The sequence below is a fragment of the Mustela erminea genome, chromosome 18 (assembly GCF_009829155.1).
Source record: "Mustela erminea isolate mMusErm1 chromosome 18, mMusErm1.Pri, whole genome shotgun sequence".
Lineage (NCBI taxonomy): Eukaryota > Metazoa > Chordata > Mammalia > Carnivora > Mustelidae > Mustela > Mustela erminea.
This window is the reverse complement of record NC_045631.1, coordinates 51,270,446-51,292,078: the sequence shown is the minus strand read 5'-3', so window position 1 is coordinate 51,292,078 and position 21,633 is coordinate 51,270,446. Positions and strand designations below refer to the sequence as shown.

Below are 21,633 nucleotides of genomic sequence, written 5' to 3'. Positions count from 1 at the left end.
CAGCAGAGAAGCCTGGACCCAGAGAAAGGAGTGGAGGGTCTCTCTTTAGGAACAGAAGGAAGAAGGGCATAAAAAGTGACAACAAAGAGAAAATCTGATGCAAAGGGAAGTTGAGAGAGGCACTCCGTATTGACGTAAAACAGGGTGTTCTGCCAAGATTTCCCATGGGGTCCTCGGAAGCATGGAGCCAAGAAACATTAGAAACAGCCAGAATAGGTCAGCGAAGGAGTTCCTGTAGTTTCAAATGAAACTTTACCACACGCTCCGGCAGTATGTAAGCTCCTGAGGAAGTAGCTAATGAGAAACATACGGGGAAATTCCAAAAGGCAACTCAGCGATGTCGAGCTCAAGTAGGTGTGATCTAAAATTTCCTTCTCTCCTCTAGGAACCTCCTCCATTCCAGACCTGCTCATCATAAACCGTGGAAACACACGAGTGAAAAGTGGTTCTCAGCTCAAGAACTACCCCTAAGTCTCAGAAGTCACACGTGTGAAGATGGGATACCTTTTGCTCTTCCAGAAAATTCAGGGACTTCGCTACCAAAGAGCCTGACTGCCTCATCTCCAGGGTTGCAAAGCTCAAGGTCTAAAACTCTGATCCACGACACCACCTTTGCCCTCCAGATTTCATTACAACAGCTTTATTGAGATAGAATTCACCCACAATTCGTCTACTTAGATTGTACAAATCAATGGTTCCTTTATTATTTATTTATTTATTTATTTATTTGACAGATAGAAATCACAAGTACGCAGAGAGGCAGGCAGAGAGAGAGGAGGAAGCAGGCTCCCCGCTGAGCAGAGAGCCCGATGTGGGGCTCGATCCCAGGACCCTGAGATCATGACCTGAGCCGAAGGCAGAGGCTTAACCCACTGAGCCACCCAGATGCCCCCAAATCAATGGTTTTGAGCACACTCACAGGGTTGTGCAAACGCCACCATCACCAATTTCATAACATTTTCATCACCCAAAAAATAAACATCATACCCATTAGCCACCCCAGTGTCTTTTCCTCTAATATCATCCCTCCCTCTGGTCCTATTCTTGCCGCTTCTTCGGTGGCATCACACAACACGTCCTGTCCTCCTTCTGTGCCGAAGACTCTGTTCTCTGAAGTTAAATGCGTTACTACTTCTCCCAGTTGTCTCAAGATCCAAGAGCTGCGGGGGCCAAAAGTTTTGCTCTCTGCAAAGCTGAAACTAGGATCGTCCCAGGGGGTAAGGCTGTGCAATGAGTCCTGCTCTCCCTGTGTGCCAAGTTGCAAACAGGTTGGGGCTGGTGGGAAGAACGGAATGTCCCGTGACAAAGAGGAGGGGTGCAGAGGGGGCAGGCAGCAGGACGAGCTGGCAAGGTGTTTCACGTGCTGGGGACGAAAGTGAAAGAGCATGAGGGAGCAGAGAAGAGAAACGCAAAATCCTCGACACTAAGTGTGGAGAGGTCTTTGCCTTTGTCCATGTAAGCCTCGTGAACGGCCGGACTGGCTTTTAAAAACTCTTTTCTGTTTGTTAAATTTTATAAACAAGTAAGAAAACATTCAACCTAGGCATATCAGGTTAACGCCCCAAACCCTCCTGTTTCGGGAGAAGAACAAAGAGCCAGGCGTGTGTGCAGCCAAAGGGATATTATAGAAAGTAAAAGCCACATTCCCCGGGGCTTAGCTCCCCAAAGATGACCACGGTAAGTCAAAACCTGTTACATAAAGCTCCAAGAAACTGTTCAAATTCCATGGTGGCACTGAAATTCTCTTGTATGTCAGACTGCCTGGAGAAAGTAGGCCATTCAGCCGGGCTCAGCCCTTTCTTTACATATAAAATGGCTATGGATTAGCTCTCTTCCCAAATGGAACGCAACCTGTGTTAGATATCCCCGAGGAGGCTGGCATCCCTAACAACGCCGGGCTTCCCTCCGAGTATTTACATGACCACGTTATTCGTCAGTGAATTAAACCCTTTTACAAGCACAAGCTGAAACAGAGCCTGCCCTGACCTTGGAAGAAAAAGAGAGGCACATGCATCCGACGTGTGTCTCCGTTCAGAACCCTTCCCAGCGTCTCGATACTCAGAGCTTCAGAAAACCCCCCTCTGGGGCGCCTGGGGGGCTCAGTCGGTTCAGGGTCTGCCTTCGGGTCAGGTCGTGATCTCAGGGGTCCTGGGATCCCGTCTGGCATCTGGCTCCCTGCTCAGCGGGGAGTCTGCTTCACCGGCTCCCTCTGCCCCTCCCCGCCAACTGCTCGTGCGTGCGCTCCCTCTCTCTCCCTCTCTGTCTCAAATAAAGAAATAAAAGATCTTTAAAAGGAAGAATTAGAAGAAGGAAAAGAACGCCTCTTGGCGGAACGCGGATAGCCGGCCGACGGAGGCCTCCTGGCTGGTGCTCACATAACAGGGGCCAGTGTCTAACCTAAGGGGCCACAGAGGCTAATGATGCCACCGAAAAAGGGAACTGAGGAGATGAACATACAGCACTTTCATTCATTCATTCATTCATTCAGTCAGTCAGTCAGTCATCCTCTCCCCAAATGTTTACTCAGTACCTACTATGCTTCTGCCCTGAGCTTTACTGAACATAAGACAGTAATCAGAGCTACCCCCAACCCCCACTCCCACTCCGGTCCATCTCCGTCCTCCGGTATGTCTCTTCTGGAACGATTAAGCTGCACTGCAATATTCCCACAGGCTGCAGGATGGACAGAGCAATGGTTCCTTCCTACGGGACCCAAATGCGCCTGGGTGGTAGGAACAGGAGAAAGTCAGGTGACCCCTGCAGTTAATCCCCAATCTTTCAGAGCGCATGCCCAAGCAGGGGGAACGGCAGGCAGAGGGAGAAGCAGGCTCCCAGCTGAGCAAGGAACCGGACGCGGGGCTCGATCCCAGGACCCTGAGATCCTGACCTGACCCAAAGGCAGATGCTTTGACCAACTGAGCCACCCAGGCTTCCCCAGCTCCCAGTCGTTGAGGAAGTTTGTCTAGACCCTCCTTTCTAACTTCCCTACTCCTAACCAAGTATAATTCAAATTACTCAAGTTGGCATCCAAGAGCCTCCCCCAGCTGTAGCATCTACTACGTCCACCTCTAAGAAGTAACTAAGAGACAGCCGAACAGGGGTGCCTGGGTGAAAGCAACTGCCTTCGTCTCAAGGCCTGATCCCAGGGTTCTGGGATGATGGTCCTTGCTCAGCAGAGAGCCTGCTTCTCCCTCTCCCTCTGCCCCTCCTGCTTGCTCTCTCAATCTGTCTCTCTCTCTCTCTCTCTGGCAAATAAATAAATAAGATCTTTGAGAGAGCCGAAAAGATTTTCTTTCTCTTTCCTTGAACACACCTAACCTTACTCTCGACTCTGTCTCTGGCCGTGCTGCTCCTTTCCCCCGCGTGGGGCACACACACACAGTCCTCTGTCTCGTAAAAGCTCTTCCGCCTGCATTTCTGGTTCAATAACTTCCTCCTAGATACTCACCCCTCCTATCTCCTTCCCTTGCCCTCTACCCACAAGACCAGAAAGCGATCCATGTCCGCACTGCTCTGGACGGTCAGGCGGGTGAGTCACTAACATTTATTCCAGGCCCAAAGCAAGGAATTCAGCAGACACCGTCCTCCACTAACCCTTCCGAATGCAAAACGAGTCGTCATTCCTCTTGTGCCGATGAGAAGCTGAACCTCGGAAGGGTCGGGTAAATAATGTCAGTATCCCAGTCCCGTCAGTATCCCCGCGTGGTAAGAGTGGATGGAGCCAGGTGTGCTGTGCTCAAATCCTGAACTGTCCTCCCTCAACCATTTTGAGTACCAGGGGGGACAATTCCTGGACCCCACTCCCAGCTCTCGCTGCCTCACCTCCCACCCCCTCCCGCGATCGGGCTTCCCGATACAGGTTCTGGGCAGCCTTAAAAGAGCGCCCCATCTCGGGCCGCAGCAGACCTCCTCTCCCATCGCTGGATTCCTACTCCAGGAGCGCTCCAGCTGATGGAAGCTGCTGGACCTGCTGACACCCAGAACCTGGGGTCAGAGCATGTGGGGCCACCGGTGATCAGTGCACAATGATGGACAGGAGCTGATGGATAAGCCCTTTCATCCCACAGGCACACAGTTCTGAGATACATTTCATGAGGCTCTTAGAAGATCGGCTGAGATTAAACATGAGCTGCTCCGAGCAGGGACCGTCACACCGGCTTTCCCTCTCCCCCGTCTCATCTGCCTTGCCCATCTCACTGACTGAGATCGCACTGACAAACAAGCCTCTTGAACACAGGCCTCTATCTTGAGCTCTGCATTTGGAGCCCATAGGAGAAATGTGAGCCAAAGCAGACGAAGGCTCAGGGGCAGAGTAAGCCACCCTGCCCCTCTGGCCACACGAATCAGAGACCCAGTGGTGTGCCTAAGGCAATCTTAGAAGAGTGCACGTCTCACCTGTGCATTCGGGAAGCTTCCTCTTCTTGGTTACTCCACGGCCCGCACCATGCACCCAGGACACCATGCACCCAGGACAGGCGTGGCTCAGGTGGCACGGATGGAGGCTGTGCATGGGCCTAGCCCAATTACCAAGGCCCAAGCCCTTCCTACTGCTAAATGTCCAACCAAGCGACTGCGGAGCTAGAGGCCAACCCCTAGAGCACCTGCAAGACTATCCGCCAGCCCTTTGGTGGACGGTCAGTTCTAACAGCCCGCTTCCACCCTGGAGGCGAGGAGGAGATAACAACTCGTGTTTCATGCCTACTGACTCCAAATTCGGGTTTCCTTCTGTGCAAGCACACTATGCAAGGATATAAGAAGGCCTAACGTACCAGCAAAGTTTCCCTCGTGATGCTGTTACAGACCGAGGGACTGATTTATGTTAAAGGAGGGGCAACAGTGAGTGTATGACCAAGGAACCCACTAGTTCGATCCCAAACCTCACTGTTCAAAAGCAGCCAGCTTAACTGAACCGTCACGTGGCCTGTTGGAGGTTTGGACCGAAGCTTAATTAGGGTGCAAACACAACCACCTGCTCTTCCCATAGCACCTTGGCCTGTGCCCCACCCCTCGAATTTCTGTAAGGAGGCTTGCTTCCTTTCAGAGCAGGCAATGGTGCTGAGGTCTGAGGACTAGTCATGTTCGTTGTTACTCAAGCATCATTTCTTCTTGGCCCTTCTGCCAGCCAGAGGTGGAAAACCGAGGCATGTATGTACACACATACTCCCGGACATTAAAAATGCACACGTGCACATAGGCACACAAACATACATGTGCACGCCCAGATGTGTATTTTGGAAATCATGACTTCATACCAACAGGGTCAATTCCAACCCAGCCCCACCGGGTTCTCTTCGCCTTTTCTCGTTGGCTCAGTCCGATAACTCATCCGAAAGAGCGTCAAGATAGCTCTCTCCCTACTACTGCGTGTTTTTGATTTAAGAATGATCAAATTTGGGGGCGTCTGGGTGGCTCATTCGGTTAAGTGACTGCCTTCAGCTCGGGTCATGATCTCGGGGTCCGGGGGTTGTGTCCCACATCGGGCTCCCTGCCCAGGAGGAAGTCTGCTTCTCCCTCTGCCTGCCGCTCCCCCTGCTTGTGCTCTCTCTCTCCCTCTCTGACAAATAAATAAGTAAAATCTTTTCAAAGAGAGAGAATGATCAAATTTTGACACAAAGTTTCCTCAGCAGAATTACACTCCTGCTATATTTGCCAGCAAAGTCTCACACTCGTGCCAGAACAGATCTCTGGCAAAGGCATGGGACCACCATAGCTGGCTTAGACCAATCACCCTCCCTACCACCTCCACTCCCGGGACTGGGCGCAGCGTCTCCCCTCAAGGGCACGGTCACATGGAAGAGGCTGAGATACCTAAAGAATATAGAGTTTCTGGTGGGCAGAAGGAAGGAGGCTGTGGAGTGTGGATATCCAGGAGGAAACCAGCTGTATCCGCTACATTAACCTATAATCCATACAGTAGATTGGACGACATAAATCCTCTGAAATTATACGCAAAATGTCTTCGTGTGTGCACATGCACAGTTCCCCAGGGAGAGGATTCTCCATCATCATCATTTCTCAGAGGGTTCAGGCACACAAGAAAAGTTTCAAACCACTTCATTTTAAACGGGCACAGTCCTTCACCTTAAATTTACGGAGCACAAGTGATCTCTAGCAACTTAAACCCTAATTCAGAAAATGCCAGGGTTTCTCCAATCTCATTTATCACATTCCTGCTCCTAGGGCAGAAATCAGAAAACTGCACAGCCTTTGTCAAAATACAAATGCTTGTCTCAATTCGAATCCTCCTTAAGCCTGTTCCTAGAGACCGACTTCAGGCTTCCAGGACAATTAAGGGGCACTAAATCTTCTTCGAATTAGACATGCTGTCTTTAAACTCTCGTTCTTCTAAAGAAAACGGGGACCAAGCGGGCGTCTCCGAAGAAATAAAGGGAGCAGAAGTGCAAGCTGCCATGAAAAGAAGAAAATCCTGTGGTTTAGGAAAAGCCAAAGAGCAAATGTCAAGGCAGTTGGTCAGTGTCAGCCTGTTCTCCTGATTTTATCCCCCTGGCCCCAAGGGCAGCGTTCGGAGTCCAAGAAGTATGACCACCATCTGGGACAGCTGTGGTCATAGAAAGGGCTCCCCCATCCAGAGCTGTAAGCCTGCAGGATTCTTTCAACAGTTGCACTGGTCGGAAAAGGCGGAACACAAAGGCATCTCCTGCAGCCCCTGCAGGATAGGGAGGGGGACCCAGCATTAAAAAGCCTGTGCCCTTGGGTGTGGCTCTTAAATTTTTGCCAGGCAGACAACTGCTGTGCAGAGACGAAGTCACAGAATCCAGATTGGACTCAGCAGCCTTGGTAACAGGGTGACCCTACAAAATGGTCATCCCAAACGGGACACTTGGGAGGATGAAAGAGGACACCATTGATGAATAAAGCGAGGCAAGAGGTGTGAAGAGGGGAGTAGCAATTTTCAAAGCCCGCTCAGCCAGTCCTTTGTAAGGCTCTGCTCTGCCCTCCCCTCTGTGCCCCCCTGCATGAGCCTTACACCATGCTCAGCATCACACAGAATAAAAATAAAATTAAAATAAAATAGCATAGGGGCTGCCTGGGTGATTCAGTTGGTTAAGTTGTCTCCCTTCGGCTCAGGTCATGATCTCAGGGTCCTTGGATCGAGCCCCTCATCGGGCTCCCTGTTCGGTGGGGAGTCTGCTTCCCTCTCTCCCTCTGCCCCTCCCCCCAGCTTGTGCACGCTCTCTTTCTCAAATAAATAAATAAAATCTTTTAAAAATAAAAAAAAAAAAAAACATCAGATACCACACCGTGTTCTCCTGGCCCATGAGGAGCCATCCATCTCTCCCCATTCTAACGCTACTCCAACTTCAAAATAACCATCTTGGTGGCCCCAAAACCAAACTTCACAGACCTTCGCTCTGAGCTAGGGCATTAGGACCATTTGCAGGTGTTGGTTTTTCCATATTTGATTCAGGATATGTCCCAGTGACTCACTGGACTATTTTGGTCTTGGGAATGAAGTTGCCTTCAGAAAATTTTGCTGCAATCACACATACCAGGACAGACGGGAGGCTCTCCTAACAGAGACTCGAACATCTGCCTGAGGTTGGGGAATCAAACAGATCTGATCAGGTCCTCACTGCAATTCTCTGGAGCCCTGAGGGTATTTTTACACTTTAAGTCGTCTCCAAATACTCTCCTGGATCAATAAGCCTGTATGTTCATTAACCTTCATTTCTAGTTCACATGACTTAAAAAAAAAAAAAAAAATTCCAATCTTCCAATCTGGATTTCCTGGTTTCTTGCTCTCTTCATCATGGGCCAAAAAAAAAAAAAAAAAGGAAAGAAAGAAAGAAAAAGAAAAGAAATTCTAAAAGATTCCTTACCCCCAATGCTTAACTAATAATAAATTACTCATTAAAATAACTACCACAGATTTTCTAAGTTCAAAAGCAGAAAATATTTATTGAAAAATTAGAAAAAAGGAAAGGTATGAGGAAGAAAATTGAAGTCGCCCAAATTCCACCACTCGGGCTACACCCTTGTTAATAGGGGGGCATTACTTTGTGGTCATTTCTGTACACAGACAGATCAGTAAGTATATACTTATATAGATTTAGTATTTTCCCATAAAATTAAGACCATGCCATGTACGTGTGCATCTGTGTGTGTGTGTATGTGTGTGTGTGTGTGTGATTTTTAACATTGTCTCCATCCCTTGGCATTTCACTGTGACTATCTTCTGCAGACATTAATCATATTTTTGTAACTCTTTCCTCAGCTGCAAAATACTGCATTCAAAGAGCTACAGATACTGGTTGCAAAGATGAGTGTTTACTCGTGATTGGGATGTGACCGACTGTGTGGCCAGCCAGCCTCAGACGCACGTGCAAAACGTGTTTGGCTCTTCGCAAAGGACAAGATGACGAACAGCGTGCTCAGTCACCTGGTTTCGCAGAACTTGAAATCAATCCACTTAGAACACCACCGGCCTCCCGCATGGATAGGAGCTTAAAATCACGGTTGCCTCAGAATACTTTTCTCGAAAGGCTGTCTGAAGAACAGAAGGACACGCTCTAGAGAGGAAGCTCTGCCAGATCCAACAGCCTCTGAAGAAAGCCATCCTTTTAAAATCCGACAAAATCGTGCACACATCTGTACACTTTCTATACTTTCTATGGGCTTTGCGCTGCGCCGGGTCATGGTGACGCTAAGGTGACCAAGGCCATAATCTCTCTCTGGAGGACTTCAAAGCCGACAGGATGATGCAGGGAGGAAGCTGGTCCTCGGAAGGCATGGCCCGCTGGGACTGGGCGGTGCAGAGTGGGCAAAGTAGTCCAAACAGGCCAATGAGACGTATGACAGCGGGCCACATACACTAAATAGATTGATTTTTCCATCGTACTCTGATATTGTTCAATATACATTTGCTCAATTTACCTGCTATGAGACTAAGTTCAACAAACATTTAAACTATTTAAGCTCCAATATTTGAGCTATTTATTTATTTATTTGAGAAAGAGAGAGAGAGAGCACAAGCAGGAGGAGGGGCAGAGAGAGAGAGGGAGCGGACTCCCCCAGTGAGCAGGCTGCGTTGATGGATGCGGGACTCGATCCCAGGATGCTGCTGGAATCATGACCGGAGCTGAAGTCAGACGACACTTAACCAACGGAGCCACCCAGGCGCTCGTTATTGAGCTTTTTATCCATGTAGGCACTGCGCCAGGTGCTTCAGATACAAAGATGAAAGAGACATGCCTCTGCGCTCCATGAACTCATATTTTAGTAGGGATCACAGACGTAAAACAAATAATTGTATCAGGACTAACAGCCGCGCAAGCAAGGCGCTCTGAGAGGGACTGAACTGCTAACCAGCCTGGGGGAGGGTGTGTCTCGAGGCGGCTTCCCCGACCATGGGCAGTGGGAAGGGCAGGGGGTAAGGTAAAGTGGGAAGAGGCAAGGCATTCCAGTAAAGCAGCGAGCAAACAGGGAGTCAAAAGCAGAGAGGTGTGGTGTGTCCAGAGGGTTCTAAAGAATGGGTGAGGCTACAGTGTAAAATCCGAAACAAAGTGCAGGGAAATGGACTTAAGCGGGGAGAGCCAGCATTGGAGGGTCTGAAGCACCAGCCGGCATTGGAGGGTCTGAAGCACCAGCCGGCATGGTCACAGCTCTGTTTTCGATGAGAACCTTGCTTCATACTTTACTGGGGAAATGGAAGGTGGGAGATGGGACCTCACTCATCTCTCGTCCCAGTGCCACCGAGCTTCCCCATCTCCTTTCCGTACCAAAAAAGAGCAGCTCTAGGCCACCGGGCTCTAGATCCACACTAGGAAGGGTTCCAGTACTTCAGATGTTGTGTCCCTGACACTATGCCCCAGGATCCTCATCATGCTACTCGTGCCTCGTTTACTCCTATCAGCAAACAAGTATGCTCTTGTATCCGCCCTACAAAAATGCTTCCCTCCATTCCACGTCCCCTCCGCTCATAATTCCAGTTCCCTAAAGAGCTGTCCATACTCTGTTATTTCTACTCCCCTGCATCTCCCCTTCATCACTCCACCCACCATGATCTGGCTGTCTTCTGCCATCACGCCCCAAGAAGGCTCTGTCAAGGTCACCAACCATCTCTGTGGATACTTTTCTCATTTTACTCAACTTCTGTAGTCGGCAGAATAATGCCGCCCTCCGAAGATGCCCACGTCCTAATCTCTAGGACTTGTGCAAAAGGAACTTTGCAGGTTGTGTTTCAGGCTAAAGGATATGGGGGGATGATCTGGATGGTTTAGGGGGCCCAGCCTAATCCCAGGAATCCTTAATGGTGGAAGAGGAAAACAGAAGAGTCAAAATCTCCCTCATCTCAAGAGATGACCCCCTCCATCCAGTTGTTCAAACCAGCCATCCTGAGTCTCCTCCTGTTCTTTTGTCCCCATGTCTAAGCCAAGAGGAGATCCTATTGATTTTATCTCCAAAAGTTATTCCAAACCTGCCCACGTTTCTCCATCTCTCTTGCTAACACCTTCTGTCTTTCCTGCTCCTTTGACCCGTGCCCCACAAGGCAAGAGGAGAAAGGAAATATAAATTGAATAAAACCGTACCTGTGCTTAGCATTCCTCAGGAGTTTCCCATTGAACTTGGGGTTAAACGCACTCCTGCTGCAGCCTTCGAGGGCCTGTGTGATGTGATCCCCACCCATTTCTCTGCTCTCATGTCCAATCACTCTCCTTTGATAGCTCTGTGCATTCATCGTTCTCTTCTAGGTTTTGGTTCTTTGATCCCACCAAGCTCTTGCACACCTCAGGGTCTTTGCCCAAACTCTCTGTTCTGCCTTGAACATTCATTTCCCCAACAGAACTATGTCCATTTGTGTTCCTTCCATCCTTTTTCATCCCAGCCTAAATGCCATCATCGAGGAGAGCCTTGCTTGTCTACACCGTGTTATCCTCCATCTCAAATCCTTGTGGGTTTCCTTTGTGATCTAATACAGTTTATACACATGTTCATTATCTGTCTGGGTACATGGCTTTGTTGGTCTTCGGCTCTAGAAAATAAGCTCTGTGAGAGCGGAAACAGTGATGACTTCACTCTTTTAGCTTCAGCTCTGAAAAGAGTGATTGGACTGAACATGGTTGCTGAATTACTTACTTCCTTAGTCATCCTGGGGGCCGAGGGAGAGGAGAATGGAGATGGGGAGCAGGACTGCAGGCAGGAAAACAGATTGAGAGGCTACCGCCGAGATCTGACAGGAGAGAGGAGCCTTGGCTTGATGGAGAGGAGGAGAATGGAATTACATTAAAGAGGTCTCCCCAGGAGAAATGGCAGGTACCAACCGGGAACAAGAACAGAGTAGAAGCAAATTTGAGAAAACTGGAAAGGATGGGCTTGGTTTGGAAGAGAGTGGGGTTGAGGGACCATCCCAGTAAGGAAATTCAGCAAACAAGGGACATTTCAAATCTAAAGCTTCAGGGAAAGGACTGGACAGGCGACCGAGATTTGAGACTTATTGTTAATACACAGAAATGTATGTAGCGACATTTTGATCGTGTAGTATTTTCAGGGTGTTCCTAGTTGTTTTACCAAAAAGTCCAAGTCCAAAGCCACTGTTTAATGGTCACCTTAGCAGAAGTGAAAATGGAAAGGGACACAGTCCAGAGCCTTCCTCTAGAAGAACCAACCCATACACAATGAAAGGAAACTCCCCACAATGGTGTTTCAGAGCTCCATACAACCTCCTTTCCTCCCCCTTGATCATCTTAAACCTTCCTGGCGACAGATGGCCCATTTCCTAACACACACCAACCCCAAAGCACCAAGTGGCTGTGATGTCTGCAGAGCAGACCAATCAGATATTTTTAGGTTTTAGATCCAACACCAGCTCAGGATTTCTCCCTGAGATGTAGTAATACACAGATTCTAATATTTTCTAGTCTCTTCCTATTTATGTTTATCCTGTATGATAACTCTTTCTTTACCGAGTTTACCATTTTCTTGGCCTGACCGAGATCCCTTTATCCCTGGCAGGTAGGGAACTGTGAGCAAAGAGTTGACTGAGTAATACTCAGGTTCAAGGGAAGCACCAACCAGAAGAACAGAATGGGGTCCAGTAAGATGACCAGGTCAGGGAAGTAAGTGGGCAGGCTGTCACTTTCAGATTTACAGAACACAGAAACATCATGTTGTTTAAGACGGTGTGTGTGAGGTTGTAGGTTCTGTTAGCCCAACAGGGGTCCCAACAAGGACTCGATGAATCTGGAATTCCTGTCGGGACATTGCTCCATTTCATACACCCAGATCGCAATTCAAACCACGCCAGCTGGCTGCAGGCGTGTAAAACAGATGCCTATCATTCTATTCAGTCAATCAACTAATATTATCAAGGTCTTATTATGTTACCATGCCCTGGGGAGGTCTTTAAAAATAAAGAAACCGTTTCCTCTCCTAAATGGGCATATAATCTAGTAAAGAAGATAAGAAGGAACCAAATAAACACAGCGTTAAGTAGTCTGTGTTTAAAACGGGGAAAATGTTATGTTAAATGCGAGACAGGTAATAACCAATTTATCCTCACGAAAATTCTATAATCAACCCTTATCATCTCTATTTTACAAATGAGGAAACAGACCTAAGGAGAAATACTTCACATGCCCCCGAGTTGAGAAATGGAGTCAAAAGTCTACCTTCAGAGTCTGCTATTAAGTAAGGTGCGTGCATACCTTACCATTTAAACAGGGATACTTTTGTGAGGGAAAGGTGGTAGGAAAAATAATAAAAATTATACAACATTTTAAATATTTATTGACTGGGGGCACCTGGGTAGCTCAGTGGGTTAAAGCCTCTGCCTTTGGCTTGGGTCATGATCCCAGGGTCCCGGGATCAAGCCCCGCATCGGGTTTCCTGTTCAGCGGGGACCCTGCTTCCTCCTCTCTCTCTGCCTGCCTCTATGCCTACTTGTGATCTCTGTCTGTCAAATAAATAAAATCTTAAAAAGTATATATATTTATTGGCTGATTAACAGATTGGTTTCATTACAGTGGCAAACTTAATACAACCGAAACATATCGAAAGCTGTTTTCAAAATGAGATTCTTTCTAAATACACACACATACCCCTACGCATACACATATATACGTATGTGCGTTAAAGCAAAATGCACATTATAAAATGAAATAAGCAGAATTATTTTTCCTGTCCCGTGCTCATATCCTTTAAGTTGGTTTCTGAGTCCTGTAGCCCTCAGAGAACACAGTGAGGGCCACAGTGATCTCAAGGTCTCCCGCCACCAAGACAAGGAAGGAGCTAGCCAATGCTGACCAATCGGATTTATCAGTAAGCAAGCCTTCCATGACAAGCACAGAAAAGAGAGAAAAGTCGCTGCCAGGCATCTTTTGGATGAGTCCAGGCACTAATGTAAAATTCTGCCTGCTGCATTGATGCCTCCCACACTAATAGAGACCACAGCAGAAGCCAGCATTAAACGGCGGTGGTCTATAAAACCCATCCTGGCTAGTTTTAATGCAACTATGAAATAACAATACTTTGTTTAAAAAATAATAATAAAAATAAAAATCCGGGATGAATGCTAAACCAGATGGAGTGCGGGACAAAGAAAGATTCCAAGGGTGCCCTGGACAAATCCGGATGCCTGGTCTCTAACTACTGAGCTATACTAGCTCATTAACCACCATAACAGGAAGCAGATGTCACAAGGAAGCTTCATACATGTGTGGGAGAGATCTGGGATGGGTAATTAAGAAAACTTTTTTTTTTTTTGCCTTTTATTATAAGAAATTTTAAACATACATGAAAGAGAATAATATAAGGGACCCCTATGTACCTATCACCCTTTATAAACAATGACCAATTCTTGGCCAGTCTTGCTTCATCTATACCCCCCAGACCTTCTTCTTTAAAGGGAATCCCAGATATATTTATATCTGGTTTCCACGCCACTTATCTGCACTGTCAGCCTGCAATTATGTCAGATGCAATTATAATTGCATCTGTTGGTGGTTCCGCATGGTTCTCAATAGGCTTAGAAATCAGGACATGAACATGTAGGCTACATACACACAGGGCAAAACTCCCCATGGCATAAAGACACAAGGAAGACGAAACTGTAGTTCAGAGTAGTTAAGAAACCTTAACCAAGGCCATAACAATAATATGGGGCAGAAATGGGACTCAAACCTAAGGTGCTTCAGACTGCTGGTCTCAAATTCACTCGAAGAAACCACCTTTGTCCTGATCTTCAGGGGGAGAAGTAGATGCTTCCACAGAAATCCAGCAGCGCTCAGTAGCACACTGTGTTCTCCTGTCATTTTATGGAAGAACTGCGTGTTCTGCAACCCATAAAGCTCGGCCAAGCCTCCCTTCCCTGCTGGAATGTCCTTGCCACCCCCGTCAGCTGACCAGAGTCCACGCTCCCACGGCGGAGATGCTAATGTGCTCCTGGCTGGCGGAGGCGGAGGCCCCCACGACCTCTTGCCGGTGGTCCCCTCCTGAAAGCCCATCTGGAAGGGATTCTGCAATGTGTCCCGGCGTGTTAGGGATGGCAGGCAGGCCCGAGAGGGAAATGTCAGCTTTAGGTTTTGCACATTATAATCCCCGAAGTGGTGGGATTCATCCCCAATGTGAACTGCAAACCTTACTAATTTCACCTCCCTTCCCCAATCGCCTCCTTTCAAAACTTCTGCATATCCATCCTGACCCAGCCTGACATTGTGTTTTCTGCAAAAGGAAAGCAATCCGACTGCCAGCGATGCAGGCAAAGTTATGAAAAGTGGTAGGTATACAGCTGCTTTGTTTTTTCTTTTTTCTTTTCTTTTTTTTTTTTTCCTATTTTTTTCTTTTTTTTTTTTTTCCTATTTTTTTTTTTTTTTTTTTCCCTCTTTTGTCATGTGTGATCGCTGATTAAAATGGAATCTGGCCGGCCTGGGCTCCTTCCTGACGACTATGAAGCTGGTGAGCTTGGCGGTGGTTGCTCTTCCCCTCGCTATCTGAGTTAGACTCGGGACAAGGACACAGAGGCCTCGGATGACCTCCGCTGGGCAGAGGCGCCTTGGGGATGCTGCCTCCAGTCCCCGGGAGGGCCTCGGAGATAGCCCCAGAGGGAAGCGGAGGGGGGGGACCCGGCAGCTTTCTCTGCAGCCTGCTCTCCCAAACCAGCTCTCCCCAGAACAAAAACCACCCTGTTAAGCACCAGAAAGAGCCAGAAAAACACGCCTCCGGACAAAGCGAGACTATTCAGCGATCCCAGAGCTGTCTCTTCCCACCCTTGGGCTCATTGACCCAACAGCTCACGCAGAGTCTGGAAGGAAGGACGGTCTGCGGAAGGAGGAAGGTATGAAGACACAAGGAGGTCCCTTCCCCTCGTTCCGTTCCCTGGTGACCCCGTGCTGTCAGCCAGGCTGACAGTGCAGGTAAGCGACGTGGAAACCATGTCGCTTAGGGACTAGTGGGGACAAGGGGGAGGTGTCACCCTTGGAAAAAAAGACGATGGAATCAGCAGATCGCCGTCCCAATCCTTGCAAGAGCTGTCACATTGGAAGGGGAGCAGATTTGTTCTGAATGACTCCAGCAAGAGAAGAAATAGGGGACACAAGAGGTCTATCCCTATGAAAAGGACTTTTCTCATGCCTCGTGGGGAAGGGTTTTGAAAGTGCACCACACAGGTCTTCCTCCTCCTTCTCCAAGCAGCTCTTCCTTTACCCTCCCCATCAAGGGTGAACTTGACCTGAGATTCTATGTTTAGCCCATGTTCTCCCTGTGCCTCTCACCTGCGGTTCTGCCAAGGGTTCTACGGCTCCAGTGACTTCTACACACCGAACCTCTCTGTCTGTTGCATGTCCGTTAGACCTTGCGCTCTCTTCTCTACTGACACCCCATCTTTCGGGACTGCACTTCTCCAACGCATGGTCCTCTTTGCTGTCACGGATGCCCACTGCCCACATAAAAATCCAGACGGGTGCTCCCCTTGCTTGCTCCCCCTACCTCCCCAGTCTCTTCTGTCTGTATCCACCCCCCAGGATGCCTGGTGATTTCCTGGTGCCCTTCTGGGGCTGCAGCGTGAAGACCTCCGTGTCAGTCCTCCCAGTGCTGCCACAGCTCCAAGGGGAGGCACCTGCTCCCCTTTCAAGATCCAGCGCCAATGAGATCCCTCCTCTAATGAGTCTCCGCCTACTCCCCCCACCCCATCTTCCTCCTTCCCTCCCCAGCAGCTGTACCCTCTCTCGCCTTCCCTGTATGTTTAACCAATGGCAGTGTTTCTTGAATGACAAGAGGGACTGCCCCCACGTGAAACCGTTAGCATCACAAAAGCAAGGGTCCATCTGTGTCTTATTCTTCCATCCCCAGAGCCTTAAGTATTGCCTGGGTCATGTGTGCTAGATCGGGGGGGGGGGGGGGGGGGGGGGGTCTGTGCCCTTTTTTGTTTGTTTTTAGAAGAATGTCCAGCACGGTGCATTCTTACTCGATTTCCTTTTGAGGACTTCCCCTTCCACTGAATGTTTATAGATTAAGTTTACAGGTTCTTGAAGAGATGATGATGGCTTATTTAGCTACTTGGAGCATGGGTGTGCTCTATAAACCAAGGGAAGATTGTAGCCAAAAGCAACTATAGAATGCAATGATAAGCAACATAAGAATAAGAGTAGCCGTGATTTATCTGAAGAAATTTGGTCATGTAATGAATTGGGAATTAAAATCACTAGTTCAAAGCTAAATATATATATATATATGCGTGTGTATGTGTTTCTTTCTTTCTTTCTTTCTTTTTTTTTTTTTTTTTGAAGTACACTTGAATTTGTAAAACATGTTTTTAAGTATAAAAACCTTCAGTGACTGTTTCCTTCCCTACCCCGGGGGTTGGCAAGTAAAGAGAGAGAAAGCTCCAACTTGTCCCTGGCTGAGACACTGACATTCGTGCCCAACTCTGCACACCAGCAACACAGGTTAAAACCATAAGATGTGATTTTTTTTTTTTTTTTTACAAGATTGCCGACCTCTAAGAGATTTTCTTTAAGGCGCTCAAAAAGATCAGTGAATATGAAAATAAAGTCCCTGGTGACTTTTGCGAGAGGATCTTTGGTGCCGGAGCAGAGTGAGAAGCCGGACGGCGGGAGATGAGCGGGCACGGGGACAATGGAGAAAACCAAGGCATTGGCAACACCCTATGAGCTTGTCACCTGGGGTGACACATGCAGAGAAGTGAGACAATGACAAGAGAAGGAAACTCAGAGACACTGTGCATCTCTTAATGCAAGGTAAGGAGCTATTCCAATAATGAGATGCAAGCCAGGGGGAAATCGGGGACCAGAGGGGGAACAACAGCGCTGTTAACAGCAACAGGGAAACTGGCAAGGACCGGGGGCATCAAACCGCAACAGAGTTCACGCTGATTGTGAGGACCGATAGCTTTTTACTCCAAAGTTCTGAGGGAAATCAGAGACAAGGAAACAGTTAAGAAATTCCCTGGGATGTGGTGCTCAGACTGCAGGATGATATAAATCTCCTGGGGTACTTGTTTCAAAGGCAGTGACCCTACCTGCCTCGCATTCTGATTTAGGTCTAGGGCAGGTCCTAGGAATGTGCATTTTAGTCAGGAGGGAGGGAGGGCGGGAAGGAAGAAGGGAGTTCTCGTTTTTGTTTGTTTTGTTTTTTTTTTTAGAAGAACCCCCTGCATTGCAGGTGAATGCATTATAAATAGTAACGGGGCCATAATGTGACCCCAGCCTATGGCAGTACATTTCAAACTTGAAGGTGCCTCCCAATCTTCGGGGACATTGGTAGAATACAGATTCTGATGCAGTGGGTCTGGGGTGAGATTGAAGACCCTGCCATTTCTAGCAAGCTCCTGGATGATGCCAGGCTCCTGGTGGGCAGGAACAGGGACCCTGCTTGGAACAGCAAGACCCCAGCAAAGGACACACTTTAAAAAGGAGAGGGTCTCCTATGAAAACCCTGAACTGGGATTCTTCCTTCATTCAAAGCCTAACACCTTCTGTGGATGAAACACTGACAACTTACAGATAAATACAACTCAACGTGGGGGATAAACAGGTCAATGGGCATTGGATAAGACAGGGAAGACACCATGACCGTGCTTAGCAACGGAAGGCCTTCCTTCCATGTTTGTTGTTGGTGCACCAAGGGAATCGGAGGCAGAGCAGGGAGTCATAATCATGTCCTCCATCTACAATCAATCTGGTTCCTTCAACAGAAGAAGCCACCATCACAGAAAAGTACTAAGGTCTCTCTCAAGGAAGAGAGCGCTTGAACAGGCTCCGAAGGGACAGGGGCGTCATGTCCAGGTGGAGAAAGGAAAAGTAGGCTGTTGTAAAAGAAGGTTGGGAGTAGCATGTGCAGCGGTGTGGACTGAGAAAGGGCTCCCTGTGGGTGGCTCATAAAGCAGGTCAGGCAGGGCTTCCAAGTTAAGAAGCTGGCTTTTATCATGGTGGCCTAAGGGAAGCTCCAGGGGCCCTCTTGAAGCAGGAGAACAATGGTAGACATTTTGTAGGAAGATACTGAGCAGGAGTGTACGAGATAAATTTGAAGAGACTGATGGTAAAATACATGGGCAAGTAGTGTAAGAAATACCTAAAACAAAGCAGTGAGCTAAGATACAGAGAGAAAGCCAGCCAGGGGAGACATCTCTAGTAGAAATAGCAGGATTTGGTGGTAAGGAACCATGGAGGAAAATAGTGTCAGTAAGATATCACCTGAGACTCCTTGATCTCACTGAGAAAACCATTGGTCCAACCAAGCCCATCTCTATAAACACGGATAGCAACTCCTCACTCTCAAATTACCACCTTTGCCTTAGCAAAGTCCTAGATGTGTAGTGCACAGCTGATCAAACTATAATGAGTTTAGAGATCGGATTATGACAACGGAGAAAGTTAATCCAAGCCAATGTCTAGAATCAATGGTTTTAAAGCTCTAAGACAGAAAGTTGCTTTACTCTAAAATAGTAAGACTCAACACAAATCCTCGGCCATCCCTAACCAAGCTGCTTCCCTGTGAAAGAACAGAAGGGACATCTCAAAACCCAGGGAGTTTTTTCCGCCATAAAAAGATCTACAGGGGCACCTGGGTGGCTCAGTGGGTTAAAGCCTCTGCCTTCGGCTCAGGTCATTATCCCAGGGTGCTGGGATGGAGCCCCACATCAGGCTCTCTGCTCCGCAGGGAGCCTGCTTACCTTCCTCTCTCTCTCTGCCTGTCTCTCTCCCTGCTTGTGATCTCTGCCTGTCAGATAAATAAATAAAATCTAAAAAAAAAAAAAAAAAAAAAAAAAAAAATACAATATAGGCATTCCCCTAGGCCACACCAGAGGCAGGTCCAAGAAGGTCCACTAAACAGGGTGACTAACTCATTCCTGTTTGCCCTGGACATTCTGGGTCTTAAAACTGGAATTCCAGGATCCCAGGAACCCATTCAGTCCCAGGCAAATCTGTAGGTTTGGTCATCCTATAACTAACAGAGATCTCAATAATAGCTTTCCTAGGGGCACCTGGGTGGCTCAGTGGGTTAAGACTCGGCCTTCAGCTCAGGTCATGATCTCAGGGTCCTGGGATGGAGCCCTTGCATCCATTTAACATCTCTTTGTCAAATAAACAAATGAATAAAATCTTTTAAAAAAATTAATAGCTTTTCTAACTCATGTTAACAAATATAAGGGAAAGAAGAACAAAGGAACCATTAGGGTGGGAATTTTTAGGTACATTGTATAAATATTCATTTAACTTTCATATTATTCCTAGGAGACCCATTTTACAGATAAGTAAACTGACAGTCAAGCAGCTGAGTGACTCAGGAGGCTAACTAACAGCTAGTCAAAAACGAAAACCTTTAAGAATCCCACCATCCATCTCAGCTTGAACATGGCATATTGTAAACTTTAAGTGAATGTTTGGTGAACACAACCGTTTAACATTCCCAAGGGGGAATTTGAGGCAGGGCAAGTGTTAGAACGCCATTCTGCAAACTCCAAACCTATAGCTTGCTGCATCCCAAGATCAAAGAGTCTACCGTCATACTAAGATAATTAAGGGTTCTCTCTCTTTACGTGTATTTCACTTGGGGCTACAAATATTTGTCCATGCAATTCATTACTACTCATCTCAAAACATAATTTTTTAGCATTACCAGCAATTTCAAACATTAGAATCTTCTCTACTTCAACCTCATCATTTTCTGTGGGGACACTATCCCTTAACTGCTCTTCTAGAAATCTAAAATCTTGAGTGCGAAACATACACCTCCAAATATAATTTTAGTAAGAGGAACATTGCCATCATTAAGATGCTTTGAGTCCTTCAATCTGTAAGTACACGTTTATACACTCTTGTATTTACAAAACACACAGTAGAGACAACAAATGCTCTCTAAAAATGCATGAGTTTTCCCCCATTTCCCAGCCTCCTTTGAGGGCCAATTAGTTCTGGCCAATGGGATGCGTACATATGTGACAGGTGCCAGTCTGGTCTAGGAGTTGGTGAAAAGCCCATGTTAGAGTCTTTGGCTCTTCCATCTGCATTAGACAACTTCAAAACCTACATGTTCTGGATGGCATTGTTGAAGGACGATAGTCTGAGCTTCATCCAACTTTACAGGATATAAAATGAGTGAAAATAGCACTATTTATTAAGTCACTGAGATCTGCAATTACTTTGTCCTCCTTGGACAAGTTATCCTAACCACCTTCCATTTTCTCTCTCTCTCTCTCTTTTCTCGATTATAGAATTTCTTCCATGGGTGTTGAGGAAAAACACTTAAAATAAGGCAGAAGGTCAACTGCACATCTTTCAAAGACCTATTAAAGCAACAGCTCTCAGAAGTGTGTTATCTGAATCACCAGGTTCCGCAGCATCACCTGAGACCTTGTTAGAGCTGCCAGGATCTCCCCATCTCCGAGCACCACAGAATGAAAAACTGAGGCTGTTGCCAGCAATGGTTTCAACAAGCCCTCTAGATGACTCTAATGCATGCTTACCTCTAGGAACAAAAACTAACTGTTTGACCTGCTATTTTCATTTATATCTATGTCATAAATATATACCTAATAACTCCAATGGTTTATCAATAACCCTCAAGTATAGTAACCAGTTTAAGATCTGAACTAGCACCCTTTTAACAATGTTCTTGCCCCAGCATCTATAAATCTCCAGTCTCTTGATTTCTCCTGTGAACCAGCTTTGCTAGCCTCATTCACAAATTACAAAAATATTGGATATATGCTCACTATATATCTGTATAAGACACAATTTTTAACAACTTAAAAATGATACTTTGACAATGGCAGCTTGGATAATCAACGTGAAATCATCTAGGATGCCACAGATGAAGAAAGCTTCAGAAGGACAAAGCAAAAACAGGTAAAACTTGCATTCAGAGATTCTGCTTGAACCTTGAGAAAGTCTACCTAATCATCACAAAAATCTGTTGAAGAGTCAAGTAGCTACCTACACTTTTGGAGGTTCCATTTTTACCTAGCTATAGACCACAAAAAATTGAAATAAGTCACGTAAATATGGAAGGCTGCCCAAGACTATGAGGACTTGAAGAGCTAATTAAGAGAAGGGGGCAACATTTTCTATATCAGCACAACTGACATTGGGGCCTAATAACTTTCTGTAGTCAGGGGTTGTCCTGTGCTTTGTATAATATTTGGAGCAAACCTGACTT

At 47.0% G+C, this 21,633-nt stretch overlaps 1 protein-coding gene and 1 long non-coding RNA gene across 4 annotated transcripts in view; one reads left to right on the top strand and one right to left on the bottom strand.

The window, feature by feature from the left end:
* Positions 1 to 21,633, bottom strand: part of MAP2K6 (mitogen-activated protein kinase kinase 6) — a 117,390-nt gene that overhangs the window by 60,337 nt on the left and 35,420 nt on the right. For 2 of the 3 annotated variants that reach the window (XM_032321107.1, XM_032321109.1), the window contains exon 1: positions 10,673 to 10,677. The exons of the other annotated variant lie outside the window; for it this stretch is intronic. The gene's annotated coding sequence lies outside the window, so the exon portion shown is untranslated. Of the gene's footprint in view, positions 1 to 10,672; positions 10,678 to 21,633 lie in introns of those variants that run through there. 3 annotated transcript variants of the gene reach the window in all.
* On the top strand, positions 15,078 to 20,864 carry LOC116577614. Its single transcript, XR_004280551.1, has 3 exons — positions 15,078 to 15,292; positions 16,944 to 17,213; positions 20,690 to 20,864. It is a non-coding gene; the product is annotated as an uncharacterized LOC116577614 (long non-coding RNA).